The following is a 15,306-nucleotide window of genomic DNA, read 5'->3' as shown; positions in this document are numbered from 1 at the left end:
ATTATAGTTGGTAGAAGAATGTGCTATTTAAGGGGGCATATTATGATCCGCACAAAGAGCATGTCCACATATAGGTGTATCTGTACTTAAATGCAAAATGTTTCTATATTCCATATAGTGACAGTACATTTTTAGACATTTTACAAGTATTGATACTAACATTGCTGCCTGCAATACACAATTTCTTATGTTCAACTATTTGCTGTAATATTTCTTTTTATCTAACTCAGCACAATATACATGATAGAACACTTAAAGAGACCAGCAGTAAGATTGTATACTACAGTACATAATAATCTCAACTCAGATATATTAAAGTACATTATTATCATGTGAGATAACCGTTTTCAATTACTTGACCAAAGTGGGTACTATTATCATATAACATTAGGGACACTGGAAGAGAGACACCTTGACATGGCCCGGTGCTTAAACACATCTTTGTAAATATATGGAACAAAGATCTCTGGATCTCTATTATCATGTACTATTCTAATCTTATTGCTAGTTTTTTGCAGTGTGCCGGGGTACACGTTTTTCTTTTTTTTCTAGTCTATATTTAACCCTTCCCTTTTCAAGGATCTGTGAGGGACCAACAGGTAGTTCTGACCAATCACTATTTTGCATTTCTCAAATGTGGAAAAAGTTGCAGTTGCTGACTGCGACAAGCCCATGTCTGGCCATGCACCCCCTGTTTCCATGAAAAAACATGCTCTGAAAATCCACCTCTCTGCATTTTACTTTACTCTACTTCTTCTGGCAGTAACCACCAGGATGAATATGCAGTGTGACTGAGATGCTTGTGCAGACTGAGATCATCAGCTGCTTGCATCAAACATTAGCACTGTTTCCACTTCTGAATCAAGACCATTCTCTCTATAATTTCATGGATGGCCTGTTTGGCCATCATGGCAGGCGGCAAAAGCTTCTTCCATTGGTCTTTGACACTATTTGATGTGGTGCATACCAGACATGATAAGGATATACCAGTCCAGGGCCACTAAAAGGCCAAGGGAGGCCCCCATTAGCTTGAAAATCACAAAATCTACAAATCAATAAAATTGGCACCCCATGATATCATGATGTTATGGGTATTGTCAGGCTACTGGGATAACAACTCTTAATATCTTTGACCAGTCTTCCCCATTGTGGTTTTGACTTTTCATAACATTTTGCTACTACAGCACAAGAACACTGTATATACTAAAGGGTTTTATCTGCATTTATCCTTTTTACAGTAAAGTAATTTTGTGTGTAAGTTAAAAGGAAGTTATATTTATTACTTGAAATTAATTAAAACACTATTGATAATTATTAAAACATAAATATGACAATGGGCTCTTAGCCCAGTTATCAAGCACATTATATTTCAGAACACATACAGATGTAAAAGTAGAAATAACAAAACCATAAAGGGCCAAATGTAATAGAGTGACAGTTTAGAAAATGTGAGAGTTTAGCAGTAAACTCTCAATTATTAAACTCGGCTAAGGAATAAAGCCTGAGAACAGGCAAACTCACATGTTTTTAGACTCAAAATAGTCTCAAGATTTAAACTCTCATCAAGTATTTTTCCATTTTGTAGATAAAACTCAACCAATCTGAGAATTACTTTATACGCTAACATTTTCTAAACTCTCACTCTATTACATTTGGCCCTTGGTAATACATATGACAAACAATATTTCTTACACAAACTAAAACACAATGGTGTCAGTTTCATTATGGAATGTTCTATGTTTGTTAGTTTCCATTTTGATCTACAAGTCACCACATTAAAAAGTACAGTCTGCAGGACTCTACAATTCCCGATAATTGCACATTTGACAATACAGTTTTCAGCTCTTCCGTCAGCCCTGTCTCTCATTCTAGACAGTAGATTCACCAGCAGTTTCTGCAGTTATGAAATCACTATTCTGTGGTGCTAAATTCAACGGCATCGTCAGTTTTTAATATTCAGTACAGGCACATTCATAGCAGCACACTAGTTGTCCTAGCAGACGGGGGATGGTGTCCTTGGCAATGGTCACAATTCGTAGCATTTTTCAGGACACTAGGGCAGAGCTGACTGCTTACAGTAAATGGATTAACAAAGCTTCCTTTATTATGGAAAGGTGTGGCTCTTTCTTGCTTTGGGGGAAGGGACCTGATGCGCACTGTGTATGACTCTCGGCCCCACTGGGCATGCACCAGAAATCCCATCGCAACCCTCCTACTGGGCATGCACCCGCCAAGGATGGAAAATCAACAGCAAACAGTACTGTACCGACTGCAGTAATACAGCCAAATGCGCATGCTCAGTGATGGCATAGCACTACATGGCGTATGGCTTGGCACCACAGATCCCATTGTACCCCCCTCCATTTCGAATCCATCGCAGATGGCTGACAGCCACCACAGCACCAACCGTGTAATATAGAGAGCTCTCTCTCATACAGATCCCACTACTGCCGTACTTAATGTGCAAGGTTGGAGCAGCATCACCAATGTCATAAGTTTGCAATGCAATGCTATTTTGCACTTCATACGCAGTCAGCTTTGAACACAGAGCGCTCTCTCACAGTTGGAAACCACTCTCAGACACAGTCCAAGGGATGTAGCCATAGTGCGTAAGGCTGAGACCGCATCTACGTTGTCGCATGTTTGCGTTTTGGGCGCATAGTTTGTGATACAGAGCCCTGTCTCTCATTCTAAACAGTAGATTCACTAGCAGTTTCTGCAGTTATGAAATCACTATTCTGTGGTGCTAAAATCAATGGCACTGTCAGTTTTTAATATTCAGTACAGGCACATTCATAGCGGCACACTAGTTGTCCTAGCAGACGGGGGATGGTGTCCTTGGCAATGGCCACAATTCGTAGCATTTTTCAGGACACTAGGGCAGAGCTGACTGCTTACAGTAAATGGATTAACAAAGCTTCCTTTATTGTGGTAAGGTGAGGCTCTTGCTTGCTTTTGGGGAAGGGACCTAATGCGCTCTGTGTATGACTCTTGGCCCCACTGGGCATGCACCAGAAATCCCATCGCAACCCTCCTACTGGGCATGCACCCGCCAGAGATGGAAATTCAACAGCTTACAGCACTGTACCAACTGCAGTAATACAGCCAAATGCAAATGCTCAGTGATGGCATAGCGCTACATGGCTTATGGCTTGGCGCCACAGATCCCATTGTACCCCCCTCCATTTCTAATCCATCGCAGATGGCTGACAGCCACCACAGCACCAACCGTGTAATTTAGAGAGCTCTCTCTCATACAGATCCCACTACTACCGTACTTAATGTGCAAGGTTGGAGCAGCATCACCAATGTCATAAGTTTGTGATGCAACGCTATTTTGCGCTTCAAACGCACAGTCAGCTTTGAACACAGAGCGCTCTCTCACAGTCGGAAACCACTCTCAGACACAGTCCAAGGGATGTAGCCATAGTGCGTAATGCTGAGACCGCATCTATGTTGTCGCATGTTTGAGTTTTACATTTTGGGTGCACAGTTTGTGATACAGAGCCCTCTCTTGGCACTACAGATCCCATTGTAAACCCTCCACTGGGCATGCGCATAAAATCCCATTGCAACCCCTCGAAGCAGACAGCCACCACAGCGCAGACATTGACGAAAGTTTTGCACTATTTACACACACAATCAGCTTGTAATGTCTTACTTTTATGCAGCCTTTTAAACAACAACACTACAGTATTACAGTACAGTACAACACTACTAAAGTAGTTTCACTATAGTGTCCAGAGCAGACAGTGACAATAAAAAAAAATATACGGTACGGTATATTCTTTTCCAGGGATCGAACCCGGGACCATAATTCTACCAAAGTGATCACCTAACCACTAGCCCACACGACAACTACAGTGAACCGCACAGAGCGGCCTCATCCTTGTGCACTCCTCCCGCTGCTGTTTTTAATTAAAAAACATGGTCATACTCAATTATATAATCAATTCATCCTATCTCAGTGAAAGCTGTGCGTGCATCTCATTAATCTACAGTATCGGTTACACCATGACAACAACTCAGGCAACTTCTCTACTATTCAGTTACTGCACTGTACCGTATGTACAATACAGTATGTGCAGTGATTTGCATCCTGTTATAAGATCTCACTGTATGGTACAGTACTATATATATGTATATTATGTGACATTAAAAATACAGTATGGGTAGTGCGTACATGCAAATGCTGTGAATGTGATATCCATCTAATTTACTGTAAGTTTAACAGTATGGCATTCAGTTCAAGGCATTCAGTACAAATTACAACAGTGGAACACTCGCCACCCAGTGGTTAAGCACTGTATTACATGCAATTACAAACGTGGAGCACTCGCCACCCAGCGGTTAAGCACTGAATTACATGCCGTAGCATATCCTTCGATGAAGAATATAACGGCATTCCACAAGTCCATGGTGTGACTCAGAGGCCTGCATGCCACACCATAAGTCCATGGCGTGACTCACGCCACGCCATGAGCAACAAAATAGCTGGGCAGATCTGTATATATTTGCTGTTCCCTTGGAACAAATTCCTTTCTAACAGCAACATTAATCTATTACAATTAATTTTCCTGAAGTAAATTAACATCCTCTTATTAGTTATAGATTTTAGCAATAGAGCATTTAGTGGTCATATAGATGAGTGCATATAGAATAAATAAAGATCCCTTTGCAATTCTGCCTCTAGGGCCAATAAAAACTAAACCTCAATTGTAGACTCTGAGTTTCTTAATTTATCAGATTACATTTTAATATTGTTCATATTCTATTGAGCCAAATAAAAACTTATTGTAATGTAACTAAGGACATTACAGCTTGCTATGTATTGAAAAAAGTGATTGTTATTTTATGTTAAAGTTAGTAGTGATTTTTGAGTGAAAACAATGATAGTTTGGCATCTATATTTAAAGAACCTAAACCATATTTCAGCTTGTCAGATTAAATTCAAAATAAGTGTTAAATAATTTGGTAGAACAGTAAGACTATGTAGAGTATTTTTAATATTTAAACAAATAAGTTGCTGCATTTATACATATTATATGGTGGTATATTAAAAAAACTTTAAAGAGTACAAGTTTGATGTAAATTACAACTTTGTTTATTTGATCCAGTGATTTCAATAATCTAAATATCTAAGAGGTGCTTTGCAGAATAATCCAAGGAAAGTCATAAATACAATTTAATAAATAGTGTGTAATTCACAAAATACATTATTTAATTTGAGAAACAGTGAGTTTGTCCCATATTCAAACATGGACATTTTGCAGGTATACCAATAGATATGAGACCTATAGTAAATATAAAAGTCAGTGGTAGCTCTCTTTGCCTCTTACAACCATCAGCTTGTCTATTTGATATTTCTTCCCCATCCAGTTGCAAAGATAAATCACATTTGTTATTTTATGCAGTTGAGTGCTCACAATTTGAAAGTTGCTCTTTTGGCCTTTAAAACACAACATTGATTTAGAACCAAAAGCAAAACCAATTCATGGGTGTCTGCTCACATCTCTACCAAGAAGTGGAGATACCTGGATTATAAAATATTGTACATCTTGCATATACTATCTTTTGCAACTTGTATGACATGGTAAGTGGACACTGAAGAAGCTAGGCCATGATTTCTGCTGAACTATTCTTCAGAGGGTGGCAGTACTGTCTTCATCTTCTCCTTTTAAATGGCACTGAGCTATTTACCTAATCAAAACTCCACCAGGCAGTGAGTCTATTGGTAAGCAGAAAACCATGGTTACTACCTCCATGTGTTCATCATATTTCTTCAGCATTATTATTATTATTATTATTATTATTATTATTATTCTTTATTTATATGGCACCACAAGTGTTCCGCAATGCCTTACAAAGTACATAAACATAACTGAACAAGAAACCAGTGACTTGCAGTACAATATAGTACAAGAATATGCAGTATTATAACATTCAAATTAAGCAGGAGGGAGTCAGCATTCAAGTGTTAGATACCCTTGTGGAGAGTAAGGAGTAGAAGAAAGTTAAGGAGAGGCACATTAGGGGAAAGTGTCCTGCTTGTGAGAGCTTACAATCTAAAGGGGAGGGGTAGACAAACAGGTGTCTCACAGATGGAGTACACAGGGAGGAAAGAGCATGTAGTAGTGGGTTAGGATGAGACCTAACAGGCATTGATGAAGTAGTGGGTCTTCAGAGCCTGTTTGAAGATTTGTAGAGAGGTGGAGAGTCTGATAGTGAGAGGATGAGAGTTCCAAATGTAGGAAGCAGTACATCATGATTCTATTGTAGGTGTGGTGCCACCTTTCATATCTATAAAATTACAACACAAATTTTGAGGAATATAGGAACTTTAATACCATACATGATCTGACCTATGTAGCATGTACTTTTATTTTATTTTTTTGCAAGAAAATAAGCCTCACCTCCTGCTCTTCCTCTGCATATTGTTCATGCAAAGTCTTCTGCTTGATCTGAACATCAGCAAGGTTGATATCAGCTTCCCAAAATTCCTGGAGCAGGTTGTGGAACAACTGGGCTCTGCAGCCTTTGCTAATTAACAGACAAGAAGACAGTAGACTACTGTGGCACCTCCCAAAATGCACACAGTTGATTCACATGTTAAATAATTAACACATGAAGTGTATCCTCTGCACAGTTAGGATCTTTCTGTAACAAATACTACTATTAATACAATCTTCTCCACAGTGAACTTGAATAGAGCTACAATCTCAGGATATTGTGGTCAATTCAACCAACAGGATGTACCCATCCCTAAGTCAGCCTTCCTAAAGCAATGAACCTGCTGTGCTAAAAAATACACCTCTGGCTACTGGCAAAAATTCAAAGGAAGGAAGAACAGTAGGATATTGAAGCTTCTGGAAAAGACCAAAGTAGTTATAGGCCCATGTGTTATAGCATTCAACTTGCAGGAACTGATTATGATTTAAAGCAGCAATAATTTAAAAGGCAAAGCCAAGTTATTTTTTCATTTTAAATTATTACCACTAATAAAGCTATGGTCTAATCATTGAAATTGCAATGGTTCCTGCAACTCATAAGGTCATAGAATATCTTGATGCCATCCTAATTTGCAGGCCATAAATTGTTCTAGATGCAGCTCTGTAGTGTATAGTCTCTTGCATCATGTCTGGCTACAAACATTTCATGGGTATTTAATAGTATGTGGTAAATTTACTAAGAATATTTTCTGGTGTAAGATTGCCCAACATTAAACAGGCACAGCATCACTGAAACACAGGAGATCTTTGACAGCTGAATTACTCAAATTTACCAAGAATCATATTTTGCTTAATTATGTTTTTTGATGTTGTATGTGATTGTTTTTCCCTGTATTCCCTGTGCCTGACTGCAGCCAAACATACATGAAAATGCAGCATGCACATATCAGATAGATATGTGCAGGCTACTTGTGTGTATTGTGTAAAAAAGTGAAAAAAACCCTCCAAAAAATAGCATGGCATCCCTGGTTCAAAAATTACAGGAATCAAAATGTGTAGGCGTCCCCCATACTTAATGATCCAGCACTAGACACTATTAGCAAATATGGTTTTTTAAAATATGGTGAAAAAATGTCATATGGTCCCTAGTATTTTAAAAACCAGCACAGGGTTCCACTTGCAGGGATGTAATGCCACAGATAAAGGATCCCTTCACTGGGTCCCCAAGCCAAATCATTAACACCCACAAATAGCAAGTGCAGGACTGGGATCCCAGGGAATATGGGGACCCCCAATAAAGGGTCCCCCTCTCCTGAGCACCCAAGTCCTGGGTTGATTTCCAAGGTTATACCCTGCACCCCTAGGCATTGGGTGCTGGGGTAATAATCAATGTGTAATATTGCTTTTTACAGTGGGACTATAAGTCCCAGCATGCCTGCTCTTTGGCACGTGTAGAGCTACAAGTGCCAGCAGGCAGCCAGCACCAGTACCCTCGCTGTAAATACCTTTTTAAAAGAAACACAGGACACACACAGCATAGAATATAAAAGTTTATTACATGCACTAACACTCTACTCACCTTTTCTCAGGTGTCTGGTCCTCTTCTCTAGTAGCATCCTTGTGTTTGGTTAAAATAAATAAATAAATACTCACTTATAACTTGGCATAGGTAAGTCCTCTTCTCCAGTAGAGTCCCTTGCCATTAAATAAATGCATTGTCCTGAGCCATTTTGGACTGAAGAGCTGTGTCTGTATAAAGCTCTTCCATGGCAAGAGGTAGGACCAACGAGGTTTCCTGCACTTGCCAGGCAGCCATTCAATCATAGGCTGCCACTATAATAAGGGGCCACTGATTGGCTGTGAGTGGCCTGGCTGTTGATTGACAGCTAGACCACTCACAGCTAATCAGCATCTGCTTAATATAGTAGCCACCACTGATATGCTTGGAGCCTGGCGAGTGCAGAGAACCTCATTTGGGGTGTCCCTACCTCCCCCTGGGATCCCCAGCCTGAGCTGAATAGTTTGGGGTGCTATTGTTTTGGGGAACCCAATGCCTTTTTCCCCCCCATATTTTTAAATCCAGGACCGGCTCACAGAGCCCAGTGCTTGTTCCTTAAATATGGGGGACCCCTACACATTTCGTCCCTCATATTTTTGGACCCAGAACTGCATTTTGAGGGGGGTACACCATTTTTTTAATGTTAACCCTTTATTTGCTCTTTTATAGGCAAAAACATAAATGGATCACACTGATCTGTGTATATTTCTGCTAAACATGCTGCTAAGGAGGAAATCTATTTAAAACTTCTATTTTGGAGCAAGTTTGCTTAATTTACATCTGCAATTACAATCACAAATCTTGGTAAATTACCATGTTGCATTCTTGCTATGGAAAGTAATTGCAATTTTGACTGATAGTGTATTCATTTTTATTTGTGATGTCACCAATATTTTGTAGAGAGAATCTTGATTTCTCACAAGATTTTGCCTTAAGTAAATGTATGAGTTTAAAAAATGGACAATCACACCCAATATTGCAATTTTAACCACACTTGATTCTTAGTAAAGTGACTCCTAAATATGCATGAAATCACCATGAGAAATCATATGAAATTGACTAGAATACATTTTGTCTATCTAGGGCACAAAAACACTGATAAATTACACAAAGGGATAATCATATTAAATTAGATCTTATCTCAAACAGACATGTCCAACAGTAAGTCTGTCAAAACAGGGAACATTTTTACAAAAGACACAAGCAAGAGTTTAAATTCCATATATAGTAGCAGTCAGTAAATTTGTAATTAAAATAACAATTTGCAAAAATGCACATTAAATTTTTTTTTACTTTCATTTTTACATATCATTTGTTAGAATTTTATTAGATAGTAGGTGATTGGCTGTCATTGACACGCAGGTGGAACGCAGATACAGGAAGTCTACACAGCAGCATCCGGAACTTAGTAGCACGAGGAAGCGGTGAATTATATCCGCATCACTCCTGGTCCAGGCCTGCGGATGGGCCGCATCACAGGAGAAGAGGTCCCTTTGCACTTGGACTCGGCGCCACTGGAGATAGGGTGAGCGGCCGCCAGACATATACCAGCGGGACATATCAGGTATCTAACATACCACTCACAACCACGTGGGTTTTTGAATGCCAGAATTAATACTTTGGCACATTCCTTATGATACACTAAGTACGGATTGTCTGGAGATACCCTCCCTTCAAAAAAGGTAGAGGATTCAAATTAACAAATGCATGAACTTTCTCCATAACCAGTTGCTGGTTTCTGCAATCCCTCGGCTTACTAACCATCTGCTGCAATATACTTCCTGACACTAACCTACTTATATTAACAAACTTCACTGCTGCTATAAATTTCAATTTTATCAGGTTCCATTAATTTAAATGGGTCATGTTATTGGGATTATTTCCAGTTGAAGGCCATGAACTTTAAATTATTATTTTAGAAAAAGCATATGATATTGTTATTGTCATTAATATAATTTAGAAGAATTGGCAATTTTTATGTGTATTTATAATTGTATATTATTGTGATTTTTTTGAATTGAGTAAACATTTTAAATCAGCAGCTGGTCACAGGCGCCTCTATTCATTTTTAAGTAGAATACATTTTGTCTATCTAGGGCACAAAACACTGATAAATTACACAAAGGGATAATCATATTAAATTAGATCTTATCTCAAACAGACATGTCCAATGGTAAGTCTGTAAAAACAGGGAGCATTTTTTCAAAAGACACAAGCAAGAGTTTAAATTCCATATATATAAGCAGTCAGTAAATTTGTAATTAAAATAACAATTTGCAAAAATGCACATTAAAATTGTTTTTTACTTTAATTTTTACATATCATTTGTTAGAATTTGATTAGATAGTAAAGTTCATTTAATTTTTTTCTGACAGCTCTTTTCTTATTTTTTTATATATTTTTTACTTGAACATAAAAGGATATAAAGAGAACAAAAGGGCGGAATTATCAGGAGCAAATAAAGTTTAAAAGTTATACTGCTCTTGTTATAATGAAATGTTTTGTTGAATCAACTATGTAAAGCTTCAATTCATAGTCAGACACACATTTTATCCCTTTAAACATAAATAAAGAAACTTGATAGTATACCATAAAGTGTATAATATTTTTTACATAATTTATAGTAAAACTTTATATATACAATTGCAATAGCACAGAAAGTTTAGGTAATAACATTAAATAAAATAAAAGTAAATAGAAGGTCCTTAGATTAGACCCTTTTTAAAGTTTTGTCTCACAGTATCTGTAAGCTCAGCAAGAGCAACGGGTGTATTTACTAAAGGGAGGATTTGGTCGCAGTTTGAAATTACTTGACATCCACAGCTCTTTTGATTGCCAAACCACTGGATTTACTTTTCACCTATACAGCCTAACTGCTGATGGTTTGGTCAGGAACTGTCAGAAAAATACTAACGCAAATCCTGCTACATCTGCCTGGCCAATCAGAAGGTGAGGAAATGCAATACACTTGAGATAATTATTTTTTAATTTAGGAGGCAAATTACATTAATAACTCTACTGCAATATTATTTTTTTCATATATTATGGGGGAACACTAAAGTAGTATTTTAATATAGGAAAGCATTAATATATTTTACATGTATTAAAGATGCACTATTAAACAATTGGTTATGGGTGTTTAAAAATCTATACAACATCTGTTAAATTATGTTGTGATCTGCATTTATAAAGATTTAAAAAAATAATGTTGCCCCATCATAAAAACCCTTTTAACACCAATTACCAATTAATTAATGTTGCCTCCTTAACAGATTTAATAAGTAATATTGCTTTCTTAGTAAAATGAAACAACAAATTTCCCTCCTAAAGTATGAATAAAATAGTATTATACCATAAGTTATTAATGTTATTTTCCTGCTTAATCAAAACCAAATGATTGCCCTCATTGTAATTGTGTTGAGTTTCCTCTAACTGCTTTTTAGTAAATTAACCCAAAACTCAATCAATTTCTCTAGAAACACAAAGGGGTATATGTAATATTTTCTGATTTGCTGGAATCACTGTGATATTGGTGATATACTTTAGCCACTAAGTTTAAAGCATCAGTTTGTTTTAAGGCAAACCCAGGTTGGATTTGTCTTAAAATAAATGTTTGCTTTAAATTTAGTGGTTACATGACTAAAATCATACTAGTTCCAGCAAATCAGAATCTAACACACTTACTGCAAAGACTGCAACATCTGCAGTATATTATGGGAGTGACCTTTAAACGTCCTCTAATCAATCAAGTATCAACAGGATTTAATATCCACTGAGAATACCTTTCATAAATATAAATAAAAAAAATAATGTATGAAATGGAAATAAAATTTCAATATTAAATCACCTTAAAGATCATTCAACAATTAGTCTGAAATCACAAAGTCAATTTATTATAAATGTACAGAGCAACTTTATGTTAAAAAACTATTCTGTTGCATTACATTGGTGATTTGCTCTGCAGCTTTTGCCATATGTAAACAAATGATCACTTGATTCCTTGACCAGCTATTGCCATATGAAGGCAAAGAATAATATTATTCCTTGACCAATCAAATAACTCTGAGCATATTGTCTCTGTGGGATTTCATCTCCAAGACATGTTACACAGGTTCAAGTCATTCTAACAAATGTGGACAGACATTCAGCAGTGGGTTTGTGAAGAACACCCACACACCCATATGATATATGACCTCACACCCACTTACAGAGCAAAAGATTAGCCTTCCAATGTTACTGTATGAGTGGATGAGGAGTCATCAGAGGAACCCTCTAATGATAAGTCATGGCCTGAAACCTTTGGAGTGAGGGGGAAGATATAAAAGTGAAATGTAGGAAAATGTTAGTCAGCAAACTTAACGTTAGATTAAAAAAAACATTTAAACAGTAATAAAAAATAAAAAAATGAAAACATAAAATAAAATAAATCTACAGTACATATACTAATCAAGAAATGATGAATGGACATTTAAACTTCCTTGTGATATTATGAAATAGGACATAAGGGCAAAAAGTAGCTGCATTACATTGTCCTACCTCAATAGTATTATTATAACTGCATTAATACATTTTAATAGAACATGTATAATCAACAAGAAATGATTAAGGGGTCTATTTACTAAACAGTGTTAGGAGACAGAGTGAAAAGTGAAAAGGTGCCAGCCAATCTGATCCTAACTGACATCTCAGAGGCTGTATTTGAAAAATGACAGTTGGGAGCAGATTGGCTGGCACCTTACTACTTTTCATTTTGTTTCCTAACACTGCTTAGTAAATAGACCCCTAAAACATATTAGATACAAAAAAAAACTTTTTGTTTTAAAGGCCCACACTTTTTGCCACATTGTCATCTGTTAGTTTTACTTTTTACAGTGAAAACAGATTAATTTACATGGCTATTTATTATGTGCATCATGGTTGGGCAGTGCATCCAATAGTAGGATATCTTGTAGATGACTTTACCCCATTAATAGCTTCTTCACCTCTTGCTTATCACAGGAAAAAAGAGATATTTGCATACCCATGGTATAAAATGTTGGCCCATCAGGCGGACATATTGTGTAGGTACACATTGTGTACCCACCTTTAATTTTCTTCCACAGTTGCTCATATACAGTAAGTGACCAATAAAAAATTGTGCAAATTATCATGTAAAACTGTAATAAAGTACAATAAAGATAAAAACTAGAATTTACATTTCAAATTATCTACAATGGACCCCTAGCAGATAAATATGTACTACAAGCCTCTTAAAACATTCTTTTTCATCTGGATGGAACTGCCTAGACTCATAGGAATGACAGTAGTGTCTCCATTATGCAAGAGCAAAACCAAATAAACCACAAGTTTGAGGCCTCATTGTCTAGATCATGTAGCAGGAGAAGCTAAAGGCTGCAGACTGTGACTTGCAGATGACCAATGTGCAGAACCAAAAAGAGTACATAGATGATAGAGTAATTATTCTTAAGAATGTACAAGGGTTGTTCAAAAAGTAATGACTAAATGCTCACAACTCAAATTTTATTATATATACAGATTTGAAAATTTGCAGTAAAATACTTTGAAGTCTTACTAACATAATGACTCTTCTCAAAAAAATCACCATCTGCCCTCAAACACTTTCTCCTCCTCTCAACCCAAGCTGTGAATCCACTTTGGAAAAACTCCAGTGGTTGGTGTTTGACCCAGGAAAGTATGGCATTTTTAACAACCTCTTTGTCTTCAAAATGTTGAGCATGGAGACAGAATTTGAGAGGGCCAAACAGATGAAAGTCAGAAGGGGCCAAATCAGGACTGTATGGTGGGTGTGGCATTTATGCCCACCCCATTTTGGCAATGGTCACAGATGTTGCCTTTGAAGTGTGAGGTCTGGCATTGTTGTGGTGTAAGATGACAGTTGACAGTCAAATTGTTGACCTTTTTTGTGGATGGCTTCTATCAGCTTCTTAAGTATAATAATGTATCGATCACTGTTGATTGATTGATTGGTTTTGTTCCAAGCAATCAATGAGAATAACACCTTGGCAATCCCAGAAGAATGTGGCCATGACTTTGTTTACAGATCGCTGTGATTTAAACTTTTTGGCCTATGTGAACTTGGGTTTTTACATTGCTTTGATTGGGCCTTTGTTTCTTGGTCATAAAGGAATACCAAGGTCTCATCTCCTGTAATGACATTTTCCAAAAATGTCTCAGGGTTGGCTTCAAAGTTGGTCAAAAGTTCACTGCACACTTCCACCCTCTGGGCCTTATGATCCCTGGTTAATTGCTTTGGAACCCATTTAGCACACACTTTACAATATCCCAAATTATTGATTAATGTTTCTATAGTGCCATGGCTACATTCCAGTTCATCACTGATATCTCTGATGGTCACACAATGGTCTTTCTGAATCATGGCATCGACTTTGTGTCAGTTTTCTTCTGTCACTGCAGTTGATGGTCTGCCACCACAAGGTTTGTCCTACATGGACGATTCTCAATTGTACGCTCACCATACACTTTTTTCAGTGTTCTGTGGATTATGTAGCACTGCAGCCTTCTTTTTCCAGAAATTCAATGACGGCTCTTTGTTTCATCTTGGATTCCATGGTATTTCTTGGACTACCTAAACAAAACTACATATATAGTTAGCAGATATATTAAAGTATAAACTGACAAAGTTTCAAATAAATGTTATGTATTATTTCAGAGTTATGAGCATTTAGGCATTACTTTTTGGACAACCCCCGTATCTATCCTCCACTAGGAAACATTGTTCCACTGCTCTGAGAGAAGTAAGCAGCTAAAATAGTTATTTTTCTATACTGTCCTTTCTACATCTACACCAACTTTGCACTATGTTTTCCCATTTACTGCATATTAGATAAACATCTGTACTGTATTACTTTGTGTTAGAAATGGTACTATATTGTTATTCTGTTATTTGTGCTGCCTTGATACAAGTCTTATATGCCACAGCTACTTTATTGCTACTGAATTTATTTGTATTTGTGACTCACTGTCTTAGCTTTGATATATTTGTACATCAATGACAAAAACACACTAATACACCTTTTACACCAGAGCAAAAACCTGGGTTTTTGCTGGGTCTACCCGGGTTGCAGCTCAGTGTAAAAGGGTCCCTGAAAAATAACCTGGGTCAAGTGACCCTGCAATCCAACCCAGGTAGCTACCAGGGTTGGACCCAGGATTGACCCAGGTAATGGTGCAGTGTAAACGGTGCAACCCGGGTTATCTGACCTGGATCATACCTAAAATGAGCGGATTGGTGGTTGTGGAGCATTCACCTCCCACTTT

The sequence above is a fragment of the Taudactylus pleione genome, unplaced genomic scaffold, assembly GCF_031769625.1.
Source record: "Taudactylus pleione unplaced genomic scaffold, aTauple2 ptg000061l, whole genome shotgun sequence".
NCBI classification, from domain to species: Eukaryota; Metazoa; Chordata; class Amphibia; order Anura; family Myobatrachidae; genus Taudactylus; species Taudactylus pleione.
This window is presented reverse-complemented; position numbering follows the sequence as displayed.